The sequence below is a fragment of the Lagenorhynchus albirostris genome, chromosome 18, assembly GCF_949774975.1.
Source record: "Lagenorhynchus albirostris chromosome 18, mLagAlb1.1, whole genome shotgun sequence".
Lineage (NCBI taxonomy): Eukaryota > Metazoa > Chordata > Mammalia > Artiodactyla > Delphinidae > Lagenorhynchus > Lagenorhynchus albirostris.
Window position 1 is genome coordinate 5,421,041 of NC_083112.1, and position 23,746 is coordinate 5,444,786.

Genomic DNA, 23,746 nt, shown 5'->3' on the forward strand with positions numbered 1-23,746 from the left:
TTCATGAAACTTTTTCAGTTATGTATGTATATGTCTAATAAATCATAATATAAAATATATTTCTACCTTGATTGCCATACAAAGTTTGGAAAACACTGTTCTGAATTGGTGTTTGGTGTTTCTTTCTTATCTCTTTTAAGCCCTTTGTTTTTAATGTCCTATTAAGTATGCGCCTGTATTGGAAAGTGACTCAAATTCTCTTCGGAGGGAGAAAGTTGGGCTAAAAATGAAAGAGAAGGGAGAGCAGGGCGGTGGGGTAGAACTCATGTCAAATATTTTTCACTCCAGATACAGTGGTTAAGCTCTTACTTCTAGTCGTCAGACCCACCCTTCCATACTCTGCCTAGTGATGCAGGAGCTGAGCCGACACAGGAGAAGTGCTTTTCTCCCTTGGCATCTGGCCGTTGGTTCAGATCTGCCAGTCAGGAGGAGGTGCTGCAGGGAGGCTGGAGGGCTGAAGGCAGGACTTGTTTCTTCCTTTCTGCTTCCTGTTCGCCTCCTGAGAGCCAGGCCAGGCGTCTTCTGATAGTGGCAGTTTACTCCACGAGCAGCAGCGTAATCCAGTTTGCACTTTTCCCAGTGTCAGCACCCCCTCAAGGCATCAACCACCTCACAAGGGCGTCGCCACTGTTGGCAGGCAGCCCCCCCCCCAGAGATGTGCGTCTCAGCCCCAGGGGCCGCCTCCTTCAGGTTTCTAAGGTTTTTTAATTTACAACCTCTATTTTGTCGCCCCAGCCCTAGGGTGGTAGCTGGCTTTTGCAGCTCCTCCTGGACACCTTAGTGGCCCTTCCTACCTTTTCAGTTTTCATGGACCTGATTCCTCTCCCTGCTGAGTCACTTGGTTCTCTTCTGTCTCCTGACTAGATCTTGGACCAGGAGGCAAGTCAATGTGTTTTAAGGGTGAGGCTGAACCGTGGAGGGGGAAACTGTGCGGTTTACATTCTTCTTTTCCAAAAGTTTCGCTGAGCATCCCTTCTTGGCTCCTTGGGGACCCCATATAGACTTAAAGTTTATCTATATGGAAAAATCTGACTACTTAGCTTATCCATTTAAGGCCTGGACTTTGAGTTTGAATTGTTATTGAAGTTATGTTTTTATACTGCTTTGGTGAGATGGGATCCCTGTGAAGAAAGACAGGGTGTCTTTTGTCTCCAAAGACATGTTATTAAGGAATGAGATGGGGGGAAACCTGGATCATTAGTTTAAAACATCATGTTACACAAAGTTCACATTTTGTTTTACTTCAGAAGCATTGGGAATGTACTATTTCTTATGTTGTGTTTATTTTTAAATCATATATATATATATATATCATACATATACACACGTACATGTGTATGTTTATATAATGTATTATTTTATAATAAAAATATACAGAGGGAAAGGCCCCCTATTAAGATAAGTGTCCTCATATGTATTCAAATCCTCTTAATCACACCATAAATCATAGAATATTGGGTCTGTTCATTGTCTCCTCCAGGACTGTCTCAAGTCTATTTCCGCCTCTGCTTCCCCACCACCATGGTTTCCTCACACCCTCCTCCTTTCTCACCAGCCCCACTGCGGGAGCCTCACTGGTCACACTATCTCCAGCTCCATTTCCCCCCGGCCACCCCTTCACTTCGCTTAGGCCAAGGGATCCTTCTAATTTGGGGATGTGGTTGTGCCCCTCCATTACCCAGAGCTGCTCAGTAGCCTCCACCATCTGAAGGGTCACGTCCAAGTCCCCCAGCCTGGACCCTCAGGGACCTCCTTTCTCTGAGCCCATGAGTATATGTGCAGGTCCTGCACCCACTGGGCTGCCTCTAAACCAGAAGGGCTACCGACTTACCCTTCCTGTGCCCGCCTGCTTTCCCTCTGTTCCTCCAGCCTTCCCTACATTGAGGTTTATTGAGTGATAGCTCTGCTGGGCTCTGGACCAGGCCCTGGGTCCTCTCTCAAGTCTGGTAGCTCATCAACCACTGGACGTTCTCCATGAACCTTCCCCAGCTTCCAGAGTGTCCCTCTGTGATGGCTAGCTAGTCTCTGAGACGGCGCCCATAAATCATGCCTCTTGGTCTCTGCATCTTGGAGTCGTCCCCGCCCACTATGCCAGTTCTGGGCCCGAAGGAAGGCCTGACTTGTGTGTGCTTTTGGGAGCCACCTTGCTGGCGAGACTACATGAAGAGGCTGCGTGGAGAGGAGAAGCCCTGGGAGATGTGGAGACGGAGGGAGGCCCTGGCATCGCAGTGTCTCCGTGGAGCCTCTGGAAAACCCCAGTCCCAGCCACCATCTGACTGCAACTGCATAAGGCCAGCGGAACTGCCCAGCCAAGTCCGGTCGATCCAGAAAACTGTGAGAGGCATGGACCCCTACGTTTGCTATGCAGTAATAGACACCTAGGACACCCCTTCACCAGGCCCTGCTCTCACTCTTTACTCCCATAATACCTGTTGCATTCACACCTTTATTATCTCCCTAATCATCTTGCATTGTCTCTCCCCTCTACTAGATGGTAAGTTTCTTAAGGGCAATCCTCCTTATTTCTTTCATCTGAAAAGATTCAGTATGAAAATAGAAACCACCTGAGGTGTTTCAAGCAAATGGTGATTCAGCATTTACAAAGTCATTGGAATATAAGCTACCATTAGACTTTTGGCTTCAGGGTCATTTTGCCATGGTTGTAATCAGAGGTCTGGAAACTGCTGATCTTTCCACAGCTGCCCCACATCCAAGAAGAGGATGGCCAAACAGTGGAATGTGGAGTTTGGCCATGGAAATACTCACATCTGCCGGAATCAGTCAGCCACGACTATCCCAGGAAGAATGACTTCTGCCTTCTTTCTGTCTTCCAGACGTTATGTGACGGCAGAACCTTAACTGCACCCAGAAGCCTTGCTGCTAAGACTTCTGGGAAATGTAGGTTTCCGCTTCCAGCTGATGCTAAACAGGGGAGCCTCACAGGGTTAGAGGTGGGTGATGAAGGCCAATGGACCTCATGTGTGCATTTCCCAGCCCCTAGCACGGTGCCCTGGCAAGTAGAAAGTCTTCAGGATAGGCTTGTTGAATGAATGGATGAAAATAAAATTAACTATTGTATCAATCAGTCAGTCTAGCCTACAGTTATAGGCCTGTTATGGACCCTTTCCTGCACTAGATGCTGGGAAGGAAAGGGTAAATATATGGTTAAAAAACCCAAAAAATTCCCAAGAGCAAAATCTGAGTGTAGAACTGAGCCCTAGCAAGGGTGGAACACGAGAGTGACTTTTGTAAGGTTGTCACTGTTGTTTGTTGTGGAGTCTGTATCTTCTGCCCTGCTATGAAAGTAAATAGACAAATACAGAACCCATTTCAGATGTTAACTTTTCAAACTGTTTTGCAAATGTAACCAAGTTCTCCTGAAAGTAAGGAGGTTGCTTTTCCGAGGCCAGCCTTGTAGCTGATTCTGGAAACATAAAGCATGTTTAAAGAAAATAAATCAGCCACAAAGGCAAGATTCTTGAAAATAGTCAAAACTAGGCCCATATTGACAGGTAAACTCTATGGCTTCACCTTGAACTTCATTTAACCTTGGAGGTTAAATAAAAGCACTTCACACGTACTATTTATTTATCCAGGCTGTCACTTATGGTGCCACGTAGCTGTCAGTTCCTCAGGGATGAGGAACAGAGACCAGAAATAGAAACTCAAGACTCCAGGTTTCTTTACTTAGTTCAGCCAGTAACTAGTAAAGGCAGGTTAAGAGCTCGTTTTCAGCTGTGCTCTTTTCACCATTTATAAAATGCAAGTATTCAATGGGTGACCAAACACATATTGCGAGAGTACCCCTCAATCCTGTACACTGAGTATCTGAGAGGGTTTGAGAGACCATACAGCTCCTGTACAATTACAAGCACATCGGCCACTAGAGTAGTTTAGCCATTTGTAAAAACAAGACTAAGATTTTTTTTAAAAGAAATGGAATTCATCTTAGTAGGTTTTGTGGAATTTTTATTATTTGTTTACAATACTGTTGCTGGTTTTTTTTGAGTTGTTTTATAGTTTTTTTTTTTTTAAGGATAGACAAATGTATAACCAAATATTCATAGTAGTTAACTCTGGGGAGTGGAACTGGGTATTCTTTTACGTTTCACTTTATGTTCTTCATTCTATATATTAATTAGCAATGTACTCATTCTGACATTAATACTATTTTTAAGTAATGTTATTAATGATTAACTGTGGGTAGAGAGATTACAGATGATTTTTAAATCTTTTTCTTATTTGAACCTTACTTTATGTCTAGAAGAAATGGGCATGATTTAAAAGAACATTGACTAAATTGTTGCTTTTCCTACAGAAAGCGCAACAGATGTATCAAGTTACAGCTGGGGCAGCCCTCAGAAGCCCTAAACACTTCTCCACCTCATTCATCATTGGCTGAGCTCTTAGCCTCAACAACCAGTATAGGCCGGGGTCAGAGTGCACAGCACTGGGGAAGCTGTGGGACTTAGGATGCCTCAGACAGGTCAAGGTCAGACTGCCTGGGGAGGGAAGGGGACGGCTCAGGGGGAGTGAGGGTGTGGGGACAGGAAGACACAGTCCCACTCTTTTGTGCCTGTTAGACCCTGGCCGGAGAATCCCAGGACTGTGGAGCGAATCGCATTTATTATGGGACTTTGTATGGTGTGATTCCCTATTGCAGTTTTCTGTTTAATTGTTGTTTTTTATTCCATAAACTTGGATGAACTGCTTACAGTTTTACCAGACCCTGCGCCAATTACTGGGGATAGAAAAAGGCAAAATATAGGATCCCTACTCTCAAGAAATCCAACATCAAATCAAAAGCAAGAATCAGACTAGTGAAAGGGCACATTATAGTACAGTATAGTACAGTATAGTATTAGTGCTTGAACCCAGATTGACGCGAAGTGTTCAAGGAGTACAGAGGAAGGGGACACCAAGCCTGGGGGATTCCGGGGAATCTTAGCAGAGTTTGAAGGAGGCGAGCTGGAGAGAGGGGACCAAGGGAGGGAGTTCTCTGCAGAGAGAAGAGCCAGGAAGAACTGGAGGCCAGAAAGAGCACAGAGAAAAGACGCACGGGTGGCTCCTATCGCTGCCGTCAAATTACTACAAACTTAGTGGCTTTGAACGACACAAGTTTATCGTCTTACGCTTCTAAGGTCGAAGTCTAAACTGTCGGCAGGGACTGCACTCCTTGGTTCCTGCCCTTCCACCCATCACAGCAACCTCTGCTTCCACAGGGATCACGTATGTGATGCCCGATCTCCCTCTTCCCCCCACGTATAAGCACTCTCGTGATGACACTGGGCCCACCGGATGAGCCAGGATGAACTTCCCCATCTGCAAAGTCCCTTCGCCCTGCAGGGCAACATCCACAGGTTCCAGAATTAGGACCTGGCGATGTCTGGGGCCATTGGTCGGCCTGCTACTGTCCCCCTGAGGCTTCATGTGAATTCTTCTGCCCGGACAGCTCTTCTTCCTTAGGTCTGCTTCAGTGGCTCCTTCCCAGCTGCTGTGTAAACTTGGGCCATTTACTTCACCTCTTGCACTTCGGTCTCCTCATCTGGAAAATGGGGAGAATGATAGACCCAGCCTAATCCGTTTTTGTGAAGCTACAGTGAGTTAGTGTATGGAAAGCACTCAGAGCAGCACCTTCCCCAAGAACTGGCCTTTTATTGTTGTCATCGTTATTGCTCCTTTTGTCACCGAGGTCTCTATTCCAATGTCACCTCTGCAAAAACATCTCTCCTGGCCACCCTAGCTAAAGTAGGCCCCCTAGTAACTCGTTACATGTCTCTTCCTCCCTCCCTTCCTCCGTTCTTCCTTCCTTCCTTCCTTTTCCCTTCCTTGCTTCCTTCCTTCCTCTCTCTCTCTCCCCCTCCCTCTCTCTCTTTCTCTTTTTTCCATAGCAATGATCGCAATCACATGACTTCCCTGTGGTGTGTACTTCTTGATTTATTCACTGCTTTTCCTCTGCTTCCTCCCCTAGAGTGTGAGCCCTGTGTTTCGTTCACCACTGATTCCCACGCACCAAGCATGATGCATGACACATAGAGGGCCCACAGGCAACACCTGTGAATGAACAACTCAAACTCCGTAGCCCGCATTGTCCAGTAGAGTAGCCACTGGCTGCACATGGCTGCTGAGCAGTTGAAATCTGGCTCATCCAAACTGATATGTGCTGGAGGTGCAAAACGCACATTAAATTTAGAGTTCGTGTGAAACAGTGTTAAATATCTCATTAATAATTTTCATCTTGTTTGCATGTTAAAATGATAGTCATTTGGATATATTGAGTTAAACAAAATATGTTAACATCAATTCCAGCTGTTTCTTTTTACTTCTTTTTAATATGGCTACTAAAAATTTTACATTGCATATGAGATTTGGATTCTCTTTCTATTGGAGATCACTTCCCTAGAAAGCCCTCATGGCATGTGTTCTAAAAGCTGCACTGTCTGGGTTTGAATCCTTGGTCCACCATTTACTGGCTGTGTGACCTGAGGCAAATTATTTAGCTCTTTCAATAAATGTTAGCTGTCATTAGCTAGTTTCCAAAGAAGAAATTATTCTGTGTCAAGAAGTTCAGAAACTTATAAATGTTTGCAAGTAGAGAAAAAGAATAATATGAATCTAGAAAAATTTAGTAGACACTAGTGGTTTGGGTGTCTTCACTTTTAATAATTTATGTTTCTGATGGTTTGTATTTTTCACAATAACTGTGTCACATTTGGGTGGAAAAAAATAGATATATTTTTTAAATAAATTAATAAAGTTTGCAAAAATTTCTTAAATTTGTTCATTGCAAATGTCAGTTTTCAAGTCCTAAAACTGAAGGCTCTGCCCCTGAGGGTTGCCAGGCATGGATGTCACACCTCTCATATCAACCCTGACAAAGGTCCATCATCTGAGAAAGCCGACTGCATCCCACTGCTTCTGAACTAATTCTGGGACATGCTAAGCCAAACAAACATCCAGGAAACTATATAAAGAGTTTCCATGTCTCTTTTCCACATACTTCCTTTTTCCATTTTGACTTTCCTCTAATAGTTTTATGAGTGCTACAAAACATAAAATATAGCCCTGTGCTGGACAGGTGCTCAGTAAATAGGGAATGACTCATTGAAGGAATGAATGCATCAATGAATTCAGTGCAACTAGCATCTCCCTTCTTCCCATCCTGTCCTTTATGCCTCTTACTGGTTTTTCATTGTTAGAATATAATTTCCCAATGCATTTGATTCCTTTTTTCTTTTCCCTCCCCTGATGCCAGCATCCTCCATGGATTTCTTTATACTTTTCATTTAATTTACCACTTTTATGCTCTGATCCTCTTTAATACAATTTCTGGCGAAATTTCAGGAGACCTCTTTGGATTCCTCCTTTCAGCCACAGTTACAACCATGTTTTCAAAATAACTCTTCGTGTGTATAGTATACATCCATTTATCGTTTATCTCAGAAAGGGAGAAGATATTTATATATTTATGAATATGAGTATATACTGTGATGATATAATCAACAAACCAGAATACAGATTTCTCCATGGGACAAATAAACCTGTTTTCTTTTTTTTTTTAATATTTATTTATTTGTTTTTATTTGGTTGAGCCAGGTTTTAGTTGTGACACGCAGGCTTCTTAGTTGCGGCATGCAACTAAGAAGCCTGACCAGGGATGGAACCTGGGCTCTCTGCATTGGGAGCACAGAGTCTTAACCACTGCACCACCAGGGAAGTCCCCTAAACCTGTTTTTTTCCAACAACTAAATTGTAAGATTAAAAAAACCCAAGAGACTGAAGAGTTAATCTCTACTATAGATTAATGAAGCCGTAAGAGATATAGCAATGGATCATAATTTGCGAACCTTTTTGTTGTACCTCATTTTTAAAAAGCAAAACTATAAAATAAAAACATTTACAGGACATTTGTGTTATTTATGAGACAATTGTAACTTTGAACACAGACTAGATAATTTTTTAAAATAAATGTATTTATTTATTTTTGGCTGAATTGGGTCTTAATTGCTGTGCCCAGGCTTTCTCTAGTTGCAGCAAGCGGGGGCTACTCTTCGTTGTGGTGCGCGGGCTTCTCATTGGGGTGGCTTCTCTTGTTGCGGAGCATGGGCTCTAAGCGCGTGGGCTTCAGTAGTTGTGGCTCGCGGGCTCTAGAGCACAGGCTCAGTAGTTGTGGCGCACGGGCTTAGCTGCTCCGCGGCACGTGGGATGTTTCCGGACCAGGGCTCGCGCCCATGTGCCCGGCATTGGCAGGTGGATCCTTAACCACTGTGCCACCAGGGAAGCCCCAGACTAGATATTCGATGATATTAAAGAAGAACTGCTGTTTTTAAAATTGAGGTATAATTGAAATAACATTGTATCAGCTTCAGGTGTACAACACGATAATTCAATGTTTGTATATATTGCGAAATGATCACCACAATAAGTCGAATTAACACCCATCACCGTACGCAGTTATAAAAAATGTTTTTCTTGTAATGAGATCTTTCAGGATCCACTCTCCCAGCTACTTTCAGATATGCAGTGTTATTGACTGTAATCACCACGCTGTACATTACATCCCCATGACATTCAGTTTACAGCTGGAAATTTGTATCTTTTGACTCCTTTCACCCATTTTGTCACCCCACCCCCACTTCAGGCAACCACCAATCTGCTCTCTGTACCCGTGAGCTCTGTTTGGTTTTTTGTTCTTTTTAATTTTTGATTCCACATGTAGAGAGATCATGCAGTATTTGTCTTTTTCTGTCTGACCTTTTCACTTAGCATAATGCCTCAAGGTCCAGCCATGTTGTCACAAATGGCAATATTTAATTCTTTTCATGGCTAAATAATATTCCATTACATATATACCATATTTTCTTTATTCATTCATCCATTGATGGACTCTTAGGTTGCTCCTATATCTTGGAAATTGTAAATAATGCTGCAGTGAGCATGGGGGTGCATGTATCTTTTCAAGGTAGTGTTTTTGATTTCTTTGGCTAAATACCCAGAAGTGGAATTGCTGGATCATGTGGTAGTTCTATTTTTAATTTTTTGAGGAACCTCCATACTCTTTTCCATAGTGGCTGCACCAATTTACATTCCCACCAACAGTGTACGGGGGTTCCCATTTCTCCACACCCTCACCAACACTTGTTATTTCTTGTCTTCTTGATAACAGCCATTCTGACAGGTGTGAGGTGATTATCTCATTGTGGTTTGGGCTTCCTTAACGATTAATGATGTAGAGCATCTTTTCTTGTACCTGTTGGCCATCTGCCTGTCTTCTCTGGAAAAATATGTATTCAGATCCTTTGCCTAATTTTTAAAATCAGATTGTATGGGGTTTTCTTGCTATTGAGTTGTATATTACATTTTTTGGATATTAACCCCTTACCAGATATATGGTTTACAAATCTTTCCTCCCACTCAGTAGGTTGCCTTTTCATCTTGCTGATGGATTCCTTTGCTGTGCAGAAGTGCTATTTTTAAGGTATGATATTTTTTAAAGATATATTCTAAAAATTTAGAGATGCATTTATATATTTTGCATTTTCTTCAGAATATTGGGGAGATGTGAACAAAGCAAAATTGGCTATGAGTTGATCGTTATTAAAACTGGGTGATGGGAGTTCCTTATACTATGTTTCTTTTTAATGTTCTTGAAATTTGTTAAAATAAAATAGTAAAACAAAATAATTGCTTATCACAAAATAAATATAATTATAGAAAATCTGAAAAATACAGAAGAGTCTAAGAAAAAGGAAAAAACAAAACCAAAATTGCTCCTAACACCACAGCAGTGGTCTTAATCACTCATAGTTTGTTATGATTCCTTTCAGTCTGCAGTCTGTGCACATATATATATAAACACAGGTGTGTGCATGTGGCTATTCTAAAGCATGACCACATTTTCACAGTCTTCCCATCAAGAAGTGGAATAGATGTCCTCCCTCCTTGAATCCGGATGGGCTTGTGGCTGCTTCGACCAATATAATGTGGAGGAAGTAACTCCATGTGGTTGGGTCATGACAGGCCATGTGGCCTCCTCACTGCTTGCTGGGAACACATGCTCTTGGAGGCCGAAGCCAGCACGTAAGATGTTTGATGACCTTGAGGCTGTCAAGCTGTGAGGAGGCCCGAGCCACATGCAGAGGTTCCAGTTAACAGCTCCAGCTGAGTCATGTCAAATGAGGGGTCAGATACGTAAATGAAGAAGCCCCCAGCCATTCAGGACTGCCCAGTTGAGGCTCCGGACAGTGGAGAAAAGACAGCTCCTGCGCCCCAGAGAATCCATGAACATATTGAAATAGCTGTTGTTTGAGGTGGTTTGCTACACAGTAATAGATGACAGGACAGAATTTGGTGCCTGGAAATGGGCTGTTGCCATCAAAATGCCTAAAATGTGGTGTTTGTTTGGGGACTGGCTGGCAGGGAGAAGTCAGGCAGGCATTGGGAAAGCTGATGGTGAGGGTTTGAACAAAGTGAGGAAAATGTTATTGGATGCTGAAGGAAAGGAGATACATGCTAGGTACTGGCAGAACGTTTGGCAACGCTGTCACCTGGGATACCAGGGAAAATAGGAAAGGTACTTAATAAACTCAGTAATCTGGCTGGGGAGATTTCTGGATGGGATATTAAAGGGGCCATCAACTTGCTCTAGCTGCCTACAGAGGATGTGAAAGGGTGAAAAGAATACACCGTTCAGTTATTAGTGAGGATTAAGAGGAAATGTAGAGGGCTCAGCTGGAACTTAGCCTGCAAAGGATTCTCTGAGCAAAGATCAAATCCAGGACACAGTAAAAAGAAAAAAAAAAAAAGAAAAGTGTTTTCAGAATAAAAATGAAGCCAAGGGCGTGACTTTAAAGCCCTTTGTTAGCACTTAAGAAAGGTAGAGGTGCTGCTTCATAAACTCAACTAGACAAAAGGCCTTGTCAGGATGGAAAATTTTTTTCCTCTTAGGCTCAGTACCTGGGAGCCTTCCAATTTAACTGACAAGAGACAGGTGAACAGGAGAAAAAGAACACACATTTTATTAATATTTTACCTGCATGGGAGTTCACAGAAAGGAAGTGAAACTCAAAGAAGTAACTAGACTCAAGGCCTTGTATACCATTTTAACAAAGGAAAGGAGGTTTGGGCTTCGAGAAATGATACATGTGGGAAGCGGCTAGGAAATATATGAGGAAAACGAAAGGCCGATGACGGTCACTTTAGTAAAAGGTGTGTCTGTGCAGGCTCATCGTTGTGCTGACTCTCCACCTCCAGTGACAGAAGTTGCTCTCCACTTCCCGGTACAGGAGAGGGAGGATACCTTCACAAAGGGAGTTTTATGCCCTACTTTTAGGCAGGAGAGGGAAGGACAGAGAACTCTCCCTGGATCTGCTGACTCTCAGCTGCCTACGGCCCAGGCCAAAGTGGCACATGTGAGACGGCACATTCTGGACCTCTTCTGCCTTCTAAGAATTGCAGGGAAAACCTTACAAGCAACCTCTGTTAAACAGTAGGGCTTCTAAAGCTCTAAAGGCATTGCTACACGACAGCCACGTGGGGCTCAGGGTAGACGAGGAATCTCAGTGGGTGACTTTATCTAAAGGAGCAAATTTTTTATAAATGGCGATATGAGAAATCCACAGAGATTTTGAGGGAATTATATCAGCTTGAATAGAGAGGAACAGAGGTGGTACAAAATGAAATGAGGGACTTCCCTTGTAGTCCAGTGGCTGACTCTGCACTCCCAATGCAGGGGGCCTGGGTTTGATCCTTGGTCAGGGAACTAGATCCCACATGCGTGCTGCAACTAAGAGTTCGCATGCTGCAACTGAAGATTTTGCATGCTGCAACTGAAGATCCCACATGCCACAACTAAAAGATCCTGCATGCCACAACGAAGGTCCCACACGCAGTAACGAGGATCCCGCATGCCGCAACTAAGACTCGGCACAGCCAAATAAATAAACGAATAAGTAAATAAATAAATATTTTAAAAAACAAAACAAACAAAAAAATGAAATGAGGTCTCTGGCTGCCCAAACTTAGGCAGAAGGCAGACTGAAAAAATTTACAATCATTGGCTACTTTTTATGGGGAAAGGGAGGATGATTCAGAGAATGGGAACAAAGACCCACAGGAGAGAGGAGAAAGAGACCCACAGGACAGGGGGGAAAGTCCCAGACAGTCACTCCCAGGAGGCAGGACAGAGTCCTAATCAATAAGCGAACATCACATACTGGGATGGATTTCAAAATTAATATAAACCAATGACTGCTATGCATTTCTGTTTTCTCCGCTTTGGAACAGGAGTATCTTAGCAGTCATCCTATACTCGTCCTACTGTTGTATGTTGGGTTTATTTGGGGGAGGAGTGGCAGAAAACTTGTCTCTTTAATTCATCAGTTTACAGACCAAGCAGAACCATACCCAGAGAGCTTAAGTCAAGGTGCCTAACATCCACCTGGACCTGATTTACATTAGGAGACCCTGTCACCTAAGCCCAAGCCCAATGCCTTAGTAAGTAACATAAAACTTTAGGAGGAGAGAACTTGGACATGGAGAATGTAAATAATTTGTGGGCATGGAACTAACTGTGGCAGTTTTAAAATATGGCTGCAAATTCTTTGACATTCCTCCCATGGAGAGGTGGATTTATTCCCTTCCTCTTGAATCTGAGAGGGTTTGTAAATGCTTCAATCAATAGATTAAAAGTGGTGGTAAAAATGACACTGTGACTTCTGAAGGCTGACCACAATAGGCCATAGAGCTGCCCGCCTGCTCACTGGGAACACAAATCTGTGGAGCTCTGAACCACAACGTAAAAGTCTGACCACCCTGAGGCCTCCAAGCTGGGAGCAGGCTCGAGCCACACCGAAGGGGAGCTCTGGTTAACAAGCCACAATGATCCCAGCTTTGGGCTCCTTTCAGCCTAGGCACCAGATACGTGAATTAAAAAACCTCTAGGGAACTCCCCGGCAGTCAGTGGCTAGGGCTTGGCGCTTTCACTGCAGTGGCCCAGGTTCAATCTCTGGTCGGGGAACTAAGATCCCACAAGCTGTGAGGTGCAGCCAAAAAAATAAATAAAATTTTTAAATGAAATAAAATTTTAAAATTAAAACTAAAGAAACCTCTAGATGATTTCTGTCCTGGCCACTCAAGTCTTCCTGAGGGTCCAGACATTGTGGAGTGGACACAAGTCATTCTTCTTGTACCCTGTCCAGGCTCCTGACCCACAGCATCCATGGACATAATGACGTGCTTGTTGTATGACACTGAGAGTGGAGCTGTTATACAGCAATAGAAACACCACCATATTAGTTTCCTGTGGGCGCTGTCACCAATTATCACAAATTTGCTGGCTTAAAACAATAAATTCGTTCTCTCACAGTTTTCAGGCCAGAGTCCAAAACTGGGCTGAAATCAGGATGTGAGCAGAGCCACACTGGAGACTGTGGGAGAATATCTCATCCTTGCTTCTTCCAGCTTCTGGTGGCTGCCGGCACTTCTTGGCTTGTGGCTGCATCACTCCAGCCAACATCAAATCTCTCACTGCTCCTTCGTATCACTTTCGTGTGTGTGTGTGTGTGTATGTGTGTGTGTGTGTGTGTGTGTGTGTGCGTGTGCGTGTGTGTGTGTGAAATCTACCTCTGCCTCTCTCTTATAAAGACACTTGTGGTAGCATTTAGGGTCTACATGAATAATCCAGGGTAATCTCTCCATTTCAAGATCCTTAATTTAATCATATCTGTAACAACAGTTTGGGGTGGGATTGTTGCTTTTTTGTTTTTTGGTGTTTTGGTTTGGTTTTGATTTTTATGTCCCTTTTTTTGGCTTGTTTGGTTTTTCTGCCATGCAAGGTAACAGTCACAGCTTCCAGGGATTAGGCTATAGATGTCTTTCAGAGGGCCATTTTTCAGCCTAGATACATAAATACATAGATACCTAGATGCAAAAGATCATGCTGTACATGTATATTCTTTTGCGTCATACTGTATATATTCTTTACAAGACAAAAGGAATAAGTATTCGTCAGATCATCAAACACTCTGAAAATAGCAGCTTTAATGGTTATGTAATATTCTACTGAATGGGTATACCATAACTTAGTTACCCAAAATATTAATATCAGAGACTTATTTCCAACTCCCTACTTCTGATTATTTCCTTAGATTAGTTCTAGATGTGAAATTACTAAACTTAATGAGTATATTTTAAGACTTCTAAAATATTGCCAAATTGCCATTCAAAAATATATTAATTTACAGTTTCATCAGTATAGGAGGTGCCTGTTTATCATCTGTCACCAGATTGAGTATTGGATTTTTAAAAGCTATCAAACCGTCACCAGATTGAGTATTGGATTTTTAAAAGTGTTATGTTATTTGATGATATTTCATTAGAAGTCTGGTATTTGTCCTGTCATTTTGCATTGAATTTTTTTATATATTAAGGAAAATAATCCTCTGACATTTTGGTAGCAAAGGCTTTTTGTCATTTTTAATTTGCTTTTCAATTTTGAAGATGACGGTTCTGATAGCTCTCTACTATTCTCCTTATAATTCTTACTTTGCCTTTATACTTAGAAAGTCTACGACATTCAGAGAGCAGACACAACCACGGTTGAAATAGCATGGTGTTCGACATCAGAAAGGCATGGGTCATAATCTATCTCATAGGGTTAGATATTGGTTTTTGCAAAGATTAAATAAGTTAAAGAATGAAACACAAGGCCTGGGATGTGTAAACCCTCTGGTTCCTTTCCTTCTGTTTACTAGAAAATAATAGACTCAAGCAGCTCACAAAAAATGCAAATGCCAAAAAATATGAAAATATGCTCAACCTGCTTAGTACATCATGGAACATAAAATTAAGTTAGTTACCATTTTCTGTCCATCAAATTAACAAAAATTTAAGCAATAACCTCTAGTGCAAAGAGGCCATGGAGAAAGGGGAACTCATTATAGGCACCTGTGTGGTACTGTTAATTGTTAAACCTTTTTGGAAAGCAATGACTATATTTATTACAGTTTAAAGGCGAAAAAAAAGTTTTAAATTGAGCATTTTCTTTGACCTAGGATTTCCTATTTGAGTTATCTATCCTTTACAAATACAAAGAGGGGCTTCCCTGGTGGCGCAGTGGTTGAGAGTCCGCCTGCCCAGGCAGGGGACACGGGTTCGTGCCCCAGTCCGGGAAGATCCCACATGCCACGGAGCGGCTAGGCCCGTGAGCCATGGCCGCTGAGCCTGCGCATCCGGAGCCTGTGCTCCGCAACGGGAGAGGCCACAACAGTGAAAGGCCCTCGTACCGCAAAAATAAAATAAAATAAAATAAGATACAAAAGGATATATGTAAAACGATGCTTACCTTTGGACCACTTATGATAGCAAAATGCTGACAGCAACGTGAAAATCCATCAGTAGTAGAAAAGCAGTTGAATAAATGCGTCTTTTCAGTTTCTACCCACTAAAATGTAAGCTTCCCAAGAACAAGGATTTTTATCTGTGATCTTAATGCTGTTTTCCCAGCACCTAGAACATAATAAACATTCAAAGAAATTGTTGAGTAAACGAATAAAATCTGGTATACCCAAATTTATAAAATGCAGTGGCCGTTAATAAGTCAGTTGGATTTAAAAAAAAGTCAGTTGGATTTATATATAATGACCTGGGGAAATGGCCATGATATATTATTAACTGATAAAAGCAAGTCACAACGAAAAGTATGACTTCATTCTTTTTTAAGGAGAGACAAAAGGAAGAACAAGATAAGTGATACACGTTTGCCTAAGCACAAAAAATTCTTGGGATGATATGGACCGGGGTGTTAACACTGGTACCCCAGAGGGATGGGATTGAAAGAAGGGGCAAATTTTAACTTTTTCCACCCCTCTGCATTGTTCAAACTTGTTGGAAGGAATTGTTCCGTGGAAGGCCTCAACGTGCGTTCATAAAAACTTAAACCAGACCAGGCTTTGCTATGGGAAGGACAACCTCTTTGAGTCCTTTGCCCCCGCGTTAGGAAAACAGGTCCTTGGCAACAGGTCCTTGGCGTTACTAGGTATTCTTTTTACTGTATTGGTTTGTTGCTTTTTTGATTTTTGTGCCCCTCCCCCCAACACAACCCCCGCCTCCCGCGAGTTTGCTCAGCCCGTCCCCTTCCTGCGGGTATCTTTCCTGTCCAACCTGCCAACTCCCCCTGCGCGCTTATCTGACCCCGTGCTCTGCAGCGGCACCCGCGCACCGTGTGCACGCCCGACCTTTGCCACCTTCCGCGCTCACGGCAACTGCAGGAGGATGTGGTTTACAGAACACGTGGACCGAGGCTTCTCACTCCAGCGCCCTTATTTCCGAAATGGTCCCCCCAAGCGCAAGGCCCATCTCCAATATTCAAAGGAACCCCAGAGGAGGGGGCCGGGCTTGGAGGAGGAGGGCGGGGCGAGAGGGGGAGATGAGGTGTGGAGAAGCACCTGCCGGCGCCTCCACCACTATTAATATTAACTTTTATTAAGACTTGGCCCTTCTCTCCCTGGGGCTTCACAAAGCAGGAAGCCAAGGGCAGGGGTGCAGGGAAGGGAATTGGCAGGAAGAGAAAACCTTGAGTAAATTATTTAGCCGTGAGTCGAGATTAAGAGTGATTCCGCCCTCTCCCCTCCCCCACCCGCAAATTGGGCCCAGGTTGGGGATCAGCCCTCAAACCGCCACTAATCGTTTCAGCTGGACGACATCTGGAGTCTGGTGAGGGGCAGGCCAGGGAGACGTCTGTCGGCGACACGAGGTGCGAGGGCGGTGGGCACCCACCGGGCCCCCGGCTCCGGGGGACGTGGCCTCTCCGCAGGTTAGGCCGCGCCTGATGGCGATGGAGGGAGGAGGCTGAGGTCGAAAGTGCCAGGGCGCGGCCGGGAGAGGCGCAAAGGGGTGGGCTTGTTCGCACCCGCTGGGCCAGGCGACACCTGCTGCCGTGGACCGCGGCCCTGCGCCCTCGGCGGGGAAGAGGGAGAAGCAGCCGAGGGCCGCAGGCTCTCCCTGGGGCCGCTCCTGCGGCGCCTCCGCCGGTTGCCCCTGCCGCTCCCCGCCCCCCGCCCCCTGGTTCCGGCTCTCCCGTCCTCGGACAGTCGGGGACCCGGCCGCTCCGCCGGAGCAGCAGCGCCGCCTGCCGGGCACCTCGCGCAAGCTCGGCCGCGGGAGGGGCGGCAGGGAGTGGGGCTGAGCGCGCCGACCTCCCGCCTCCCCTTCAAAGTCAAGTCCCTCCCTCCCGCCCGGCGGCCGCCGCCGCCACCGCCCGCGGCGCTCAAGCCCGACGTGGAAGCCGCCGCCGCGCTCCTCACCGGGGCCCGGTTCCCGGCACCTCCGCCGCCCATAGCGGGGCACGCCGTTGAAAAACTCGGAGTACGTTTAACCGTGATGACAAAAGCAGCTGTGGAAACCAAGCTGCTCCGAAGAGGAAAAGGAACGTGCCCGGGATCTCGAGGCGCGACTTCCGGGGCGCAGACGGCGGCGGCCCCCCCGGGCTTCCCGCCAGGTTGGCGCGGCTGCCACGGGGCCTTCGCTGCGCTTCCACCTCGGGAGGCGCCAGGCCGCCCGGAGACGAGCGCGGCCTTTCCCCGTCGGGCGAGGAGCCGGCGCGGCGTCCGAGGCCGGGAGCTACGCGACCCCTGCGCCCCGGCGCCCGCGGCGCGCTCCTGCGGCTCGTGGCGCTTGGGCGGTGGGTCCTGAGGGCCGTGGCGAGAGTCCGGTCCTTTGATCCGTGGGCCAGGCCGCAGGGGGAGGGGCGAGGCCGCTGCCACCTGAGCGGCATCTTCGCTGCAGGCTGGGGCCGCGCACAGACGCCTCGATACCAGGCCTGCTGCCCTCCCCCCAGCCCTGTTGTAGACGACCGGCCTGTCTGGACATGAGCAAAGCATGCTTTCATTTTTTCTGTCTAAAACATTCAGAGACTCGAATCCAGGCAGTAGTTTCTCCGAGATAGAGGTGTGAGGTGGCGGCAAACTAAAAGTTCCCGCCAAGGGAGCAGCTTTGCTGCCTGTCTGTTTTGTCTGGCTTTACACTTGCGAACGTAGCGCCCAGCTTTGTGCAGCAATCCAAGCCCATCTAAAAATCTGCTCCCTGAACAGCTTGCGACGGCCCGATTGTGTGGTCATTTGGCCTTGTGGTTCTCCGTCCTGGCCACGTGTCCACCCAAGAGCAGCTATCATAACACTGTAGGTGCATTTCAAGACTCTAACCCTAGAAATGAGGAAGAAATGTTGCTTGTTGGTTTTCTGTGGGCTGAAGATCATGACCAAGACCTGTCACTCTGAATCAGGGTCTGTTGTGTTTAACAATATATCACTAACAGATGTCTAAAAGTATAAAGTTGGTTATATGAAATTCATACACAGGATGAAAATTATAACAGGAACACATGAAAATAACTAGAGGAATTTGGATTTCTGAAATTTGCATTATTTCAATGAAGTGATTTGAGGGGGAACATTATTTTTTTTTAATATGTGTGGATTCCTTACGAGCAGTCTCTCTTTTTGTCCTTCCTGCATGCTTCTATATTGCTATTTATTGAACAGTGGTCCCTGGTTCTCGCTCAAGTATGTCTTTCTTCTGTTTGCTTCTGGCAATGCACATACACCCTAACATAGGTGTGCCTAGAAAACGGAGGGAGGACTGAAAATAGAATCTAGATCCATTGAGTTTTGTTGTGGTTGTTTTTAATATATTAGATACACAAAGTGAAAGAACATATACTGTGGCTTTCATGAATAAAAGACAGAGCCTGGCGACACCATTTTTAACAGCTCCTAATCTGTGGTTTAGGTACTTAATCTTTGTCACTGATTCTACTAAATGTCAGTGAGTTAAAATTATTTAAGTGCCACCCAACAAGCCATTGTATGCTTATACTACAGTGACTTTAGCTCCTACTTTGTTTTTCATTATTTGCTTTCCTGAGGTTGGAGAGGAATTTATCAACTACCACTTGTATAAAACCTATTATTGTCATACTGCAGATACAAAGTGTTATGAGAGCAGACTGTCCTGAAAGTTCTGAGATAACAAATGAACAATTAGAAAATAATTTCTTTCCTAGAAATTAAAACACAAATATTAAAAGACATGAAATGAAAAAAAAAAAGATGTGCTGACACTGATTGTGAAAAAAAGGGTGGGGGGCCATGAAATGCCTAGGTTCCTACTTACCAATAAAATTATTTGAGGCATAGACCCAATACATGACCTGAATATATTATTTTTTTAAGCACGTGTGTGTGTGTGTGTGTGTGTGTGTGTGTGTGTAAAGGGACAGTTTGGTCATCACTGAATCCCAGGGAACTCTTCTTCATAGATCAAAACTGGTTGTGTTATGGTTTATGGATTAGATCTCTAGCACAGAATCACTAAGATCCCGGAGAAAGAACAAACTGGTCATTAACTCTGGGCCTCTGGCAACTTAGTTGATATTATCCATATAAACTGAGGTTAGTGACAAATTCCAATTTGAAAAAGCTGTTGTTAAAACAAATGTTTGGGTACTAGAGACACAGACCCAAAAGGTCACCTACACACTTGCCCCCAGCTTCTCTAAACCGATACCTCCAAGAAGAATGTCAAGGTAAATGTTGCTATAATCTCTGGAACTGACAGATTCTACTTTCCTTATTTGGAATTTGAGGGGGTTTTCCTAGATCTATTTTCATAACCTTCAAGAAATGAATGATATAAGAAGTATATATTCCCTCTGGTTTGTAGCTAAGTAAAGAAAATATTTAGTGATTGTTCTGACCCAGTATCACGGGGCTTGTCCCAGTTATCAATAAAACCTGCTTGGTTTCCTAAAATCATAGTCATCTCTTGAAGAAGAGGACGAGGCAAAAAGAGAAAGAAAAAAAAAGACTAAATGTGAGAATTATAGGGGTTGGAAGATCGTATAGTCTAAATGGGATTTAAGAATATACTTTAAAAGTTAATTTAAAATATTCCCAGGTAACCTACGTTATTTAGGTATGTTTTCCTTATCCTCCAAAGCAAAACTAATTTAACACAAGATCTGCTGCTATAGTTTTAATGTAAGGGAAGAATTATGGGGGCTAGAAGAAAATGCTTGCCGTAAAATGACTTCGAGGGAAGAATCAGGCTTGAAGAATTCAATCCGCAGCAGCTTTTTGGGGCGGCTCCCGGAAGAGTACGGAATTGAGGTGTTGAAATGGAAATTGTTTCAAAATAAAGAAACTCATCATACCATCTAGGTAGAGTTTCTGCCTCTCTGCCTCCTTTGGGTTAAAGGATCCTGACTGATAATGAGGTTCCCAACTACAACCTCAACTAATCTGAGTCTCCTAAATACACCTGGAAGTGTTTGGGGATACAGTATCTCTCCTGGGAGATAAAAGGGCAGGTAAGCTATGCAGAGCAGTAACTCATCTTCTCCTCTGGAATGTTAGTGCTTTGCCACTTGAGATTCTGTGCAGACACCTAGGCACTGGAAATCAGAAGACAACAGACTTGAGGCTATTCTGACAAAGTAAGCAGAGCTGAATACATTAGAAAAACTTCTGGAAGGAGTTATTCTCTAATGATTTGAGAAATTATCCTCGTTCAAAAATTCACTTTAAGCACGCTTGAGCCCTTCAGAGACGATGATTCATCGTTAAAAGGAGGAGGAGTTCATGTCATTATTGGGGTCTCATCATAAGTGTACACTGTAACTTGCATTTGCTTACATTACCTCATTTGATCGTCGTATTACAAATGAGGACGTTGTGGCTGCGAGGTTGTGATCTCCCCAAGGCCCTTAAACTAACAAACAGCAGCCTATTTCTAAAACAAGGTGCAAATAGTGCTCTTAAAAACATATAAGCTCTTCTTAAGATTCTGTAGCTGAGATTTCTTTATTTCTGCTTGTTGCCTTCTCTTATCTTTTCCTGGGTGGTTGTGAATGACAACAGCCAGAATACTGCTGTTTATATATTTAGATTTCTATTTAAGATTAGTGTTCTTGACTAGATACTTGACTATCTAGTAGGAGGCCTTCTAGTCGGAGGCCTCCTACTAGATAGTATCAGAAAGAAGTGAAACTCATTGAAACTGTCATTGCTTTCACTAGCAGTCCATCTTGTTAACTTTATTAGATGGATATGATAAAGTTATGAATTGTTTACAGGAAAAAAAAAAAAGACCAGGCCTGTTTTCTCTCCATATATCCCCTTTCTTGACATGAGTTCCACAATACTGGTACACTCTTTCCTTATATTAATATCGTACCCATATTTCTGTAATTTTCTTAAAGGAACGTCTTGTGCAAAAAGACCCCCCTTTTTTTCGGGGGCGCCCTGCGGCGTGCGGGATCTTCGTTCCCAGACCAAGGATCGAACCCGCGCTCCCTGCAGTGGAAGCGCGGGGTCTTAACCACTGGACGGCCAGGGAAGTCCCCAAAAAGACTCTTAGTGGATAGCTCCCCTCCCCCAAATTTGTTTTTCTTAAACATTCACCAGATCCAAGAATCTTCTGCACCTGACTTAGTTTGTACTTAGTTTCAACAGGCCCGGGACCGTGGCGGGGAAGGCTCGCCGCGTGGGTCTGGGAGCAGCGGAGTCGGAGACGCCCTGGAGTTTGCACCTCTCAGCTGGGTCACAACTGTGTCCCTTTCCTCCAGAGGCAGCGAGCAGCGCGCGCCCGCGCGCGCCCCCTGGCGGCCCGAACCCGGGACAGGGCACCTGGAGGCCCGAGGGGTTGGGGCCCCTTGACCCCCGGCATGGTGCGGGCGGCGCTCGGAGCCGCTAGGTCTTGTCGTCAAAAATAAACCCGGGTGTCCCGGCGCCGACCTCCCTAAGCCTCTCCAGGCTGCGCCGCCCGCTCGCGCCCTGTCCCCGCGTTCCCCCGGGCTTGCTCCAGGGGTGGTGCCTTGGCGTCGGAGGCGCGGTGGCCTCACTTGCCGGCGGGGGCCCTCATTCCTGGCCTTTTCCGCGGCCTGGTGGCCGGCGGCCCGCTCGCCGCCCAGAGCAGGGTCCTGGCAGGTCCGAGAGCAGCCAAGCGCCCCTCCGCGCCCAGGTGCGCGCCGCGCGCGGGCGTCAGCGCTCTCGGGCCGAGCCCCGGGAAGGGGAAGAACTTGTAATCGCTTGCAGCGGGACAATGCCGACTTTTGAACCTCTAACCACTAAGCAAACAACCCTTGTGCTCTCGCTCCACTGTCCAAACAGGGTTTATTGACAGGCGTTTCACAGCAACGCATAGCAACCTCGGCGGCGGCCCGGGGTCGGGCACGCGGGCGCGGCCGGGAGCGGGGTCCGCGCCGCCCTCCCCGCGCCGGGCGCCGGGGGACCTCCCGGTGCTCCGCGGACCCAGGTGCGTCTCCCGCCTCGGCCGGGCCGCCTCCTGCCCAAGAGGCGGGCCAGGCCCGCTCCCTCTGACTTCGGGGGCCGCGGGCCCAGCCCCGGAGCCCTTTCCCAATCCCGGAGTGAAAGGCGCCACCTGGAAGGGCCGCGGAATCGGGGAGGTGCTCCAGGGGCTATTTCTGCCTCGCAGCTCCGCTCATCCTGCCCAGCCCTCGGGGCACCCCTTCCCTCGGTGGAGGCGCTGATTAGGGCTCCAGGCTGCCTGTGGGAAAGACCGCAACGGAGGACAAAGCCCTTCTCCGCAGGCCCCACCGAGAGCGCCCAGGTCGGCGGCTTCCAGGGCCAGAAACCTCAAGGGCAGCAGCCCCGTCCCCAGCGGATCAGACAGATAACGAGCAACCATCACTAAAAAGATCTTCTTTTGCTGGGTCTCGAATTCTTGTCTGCGGGGGTAGGTGGAGGGAGGAGCGGGGAAGGGAAACAGCGCAGGACAAGGCAAGGGGTGGAGTCAGAAAGGGCTCACGGAAACCGATATACTGGAGTCTACATTCGTGGAAACGTTGCCTTGGGGAAACAGAAAATCGAAAATTTTTACTTGAATACTTGTGTTTAGCTGGATGGGGGGGGGGCATCCTGGGGAGAAGGGAGTCACCGATGAAGGGAGTGTGCGCGATTGCCTCAGTGTGGACTCGATGCGACGCTGTGAGCGGGCTCTCTCACCCTCACTCCCCATCATTCCCCCAGCTGAGAAGCAGCTGAGCGCTCAGCTGTGCATTTTGCCCACAGGCACCCCCAGGAGAACCACACATTCCACAATCCGAGGCTGGGCTCGGGCTTGGGGGCAGGGTAGGTCTCAGAACCTGCTCCCTCAGGCTTCTGCCGCTCTGGGGTAAAATGAGGTTGTCCAGATAACCTTCTCCACTCCCCTCCTTGATTTTCCTAATTCTAGTTGGCAAGTAGAGAGGATATTTCATTACTTAAAATACTACTAATAATAATAATTGCAGACAAAATCTGAAGGTGATAAGGACAGAATCTGAAATCTGGAAAGCTCCTTTATCTCTTTTTTTCTTTTTAGAAAAAAAAAATTCAACTGTGTTCAAATACCGCCCCCCCCCCACTTCCCTTCACCGTATCACTTCTCTCTGCATGGATCCAAAAGGCTTTAAAAATGCTGGCTTGGATGTTACACAGACCAATAACCCAAACAGCAGCAACAACAACAAAAACTCCCCTTTTTCATCAGCCCCAAGATTGTGAAAATCACAGGAAGTCCAGGCTGGCTCTGGCATTTATAGCACTGACATACATTCAGCCCAGAGAAGCTCTGGTGACAGGCTTTCTAAACAAGGCCCTGTCTCGGGCCCCCTCATCAGGCCTGGAGTCCAGTAACCTCCCCCTCACACCACACACTGCACATGCACCAGTCAAGCCTTTCCTGGCCT

At 45.8% G+C, this 23,746-nt stretch overlaps 1 long non-coding RNA gene across 1 annotated transcript; it reads right to left on the reverse strand.

Moving 5' to 3' along the window:
* Nucleotides 1–4,082: 4,082 nt before the first annotated feature.
* LOC132508815 (uncharacterized) lies at nucleotides 4,083–17,035 on the reverse strand. The gene is made up of 3 exons (XR_009536781.1): nucleotides 16,777–17,035; nucleotides 15,344–15,507; nucleotides 4,083–5,545 (listed from the first exon to the last, which is right to left on the reverse strand). It is a non-coding gene; the product is annotated as an uncharacterized LOC132508815 (long non-coding RNA).
* Nucleotides 17,036–23,746: the final 6,711 nt, after the last annotated feature.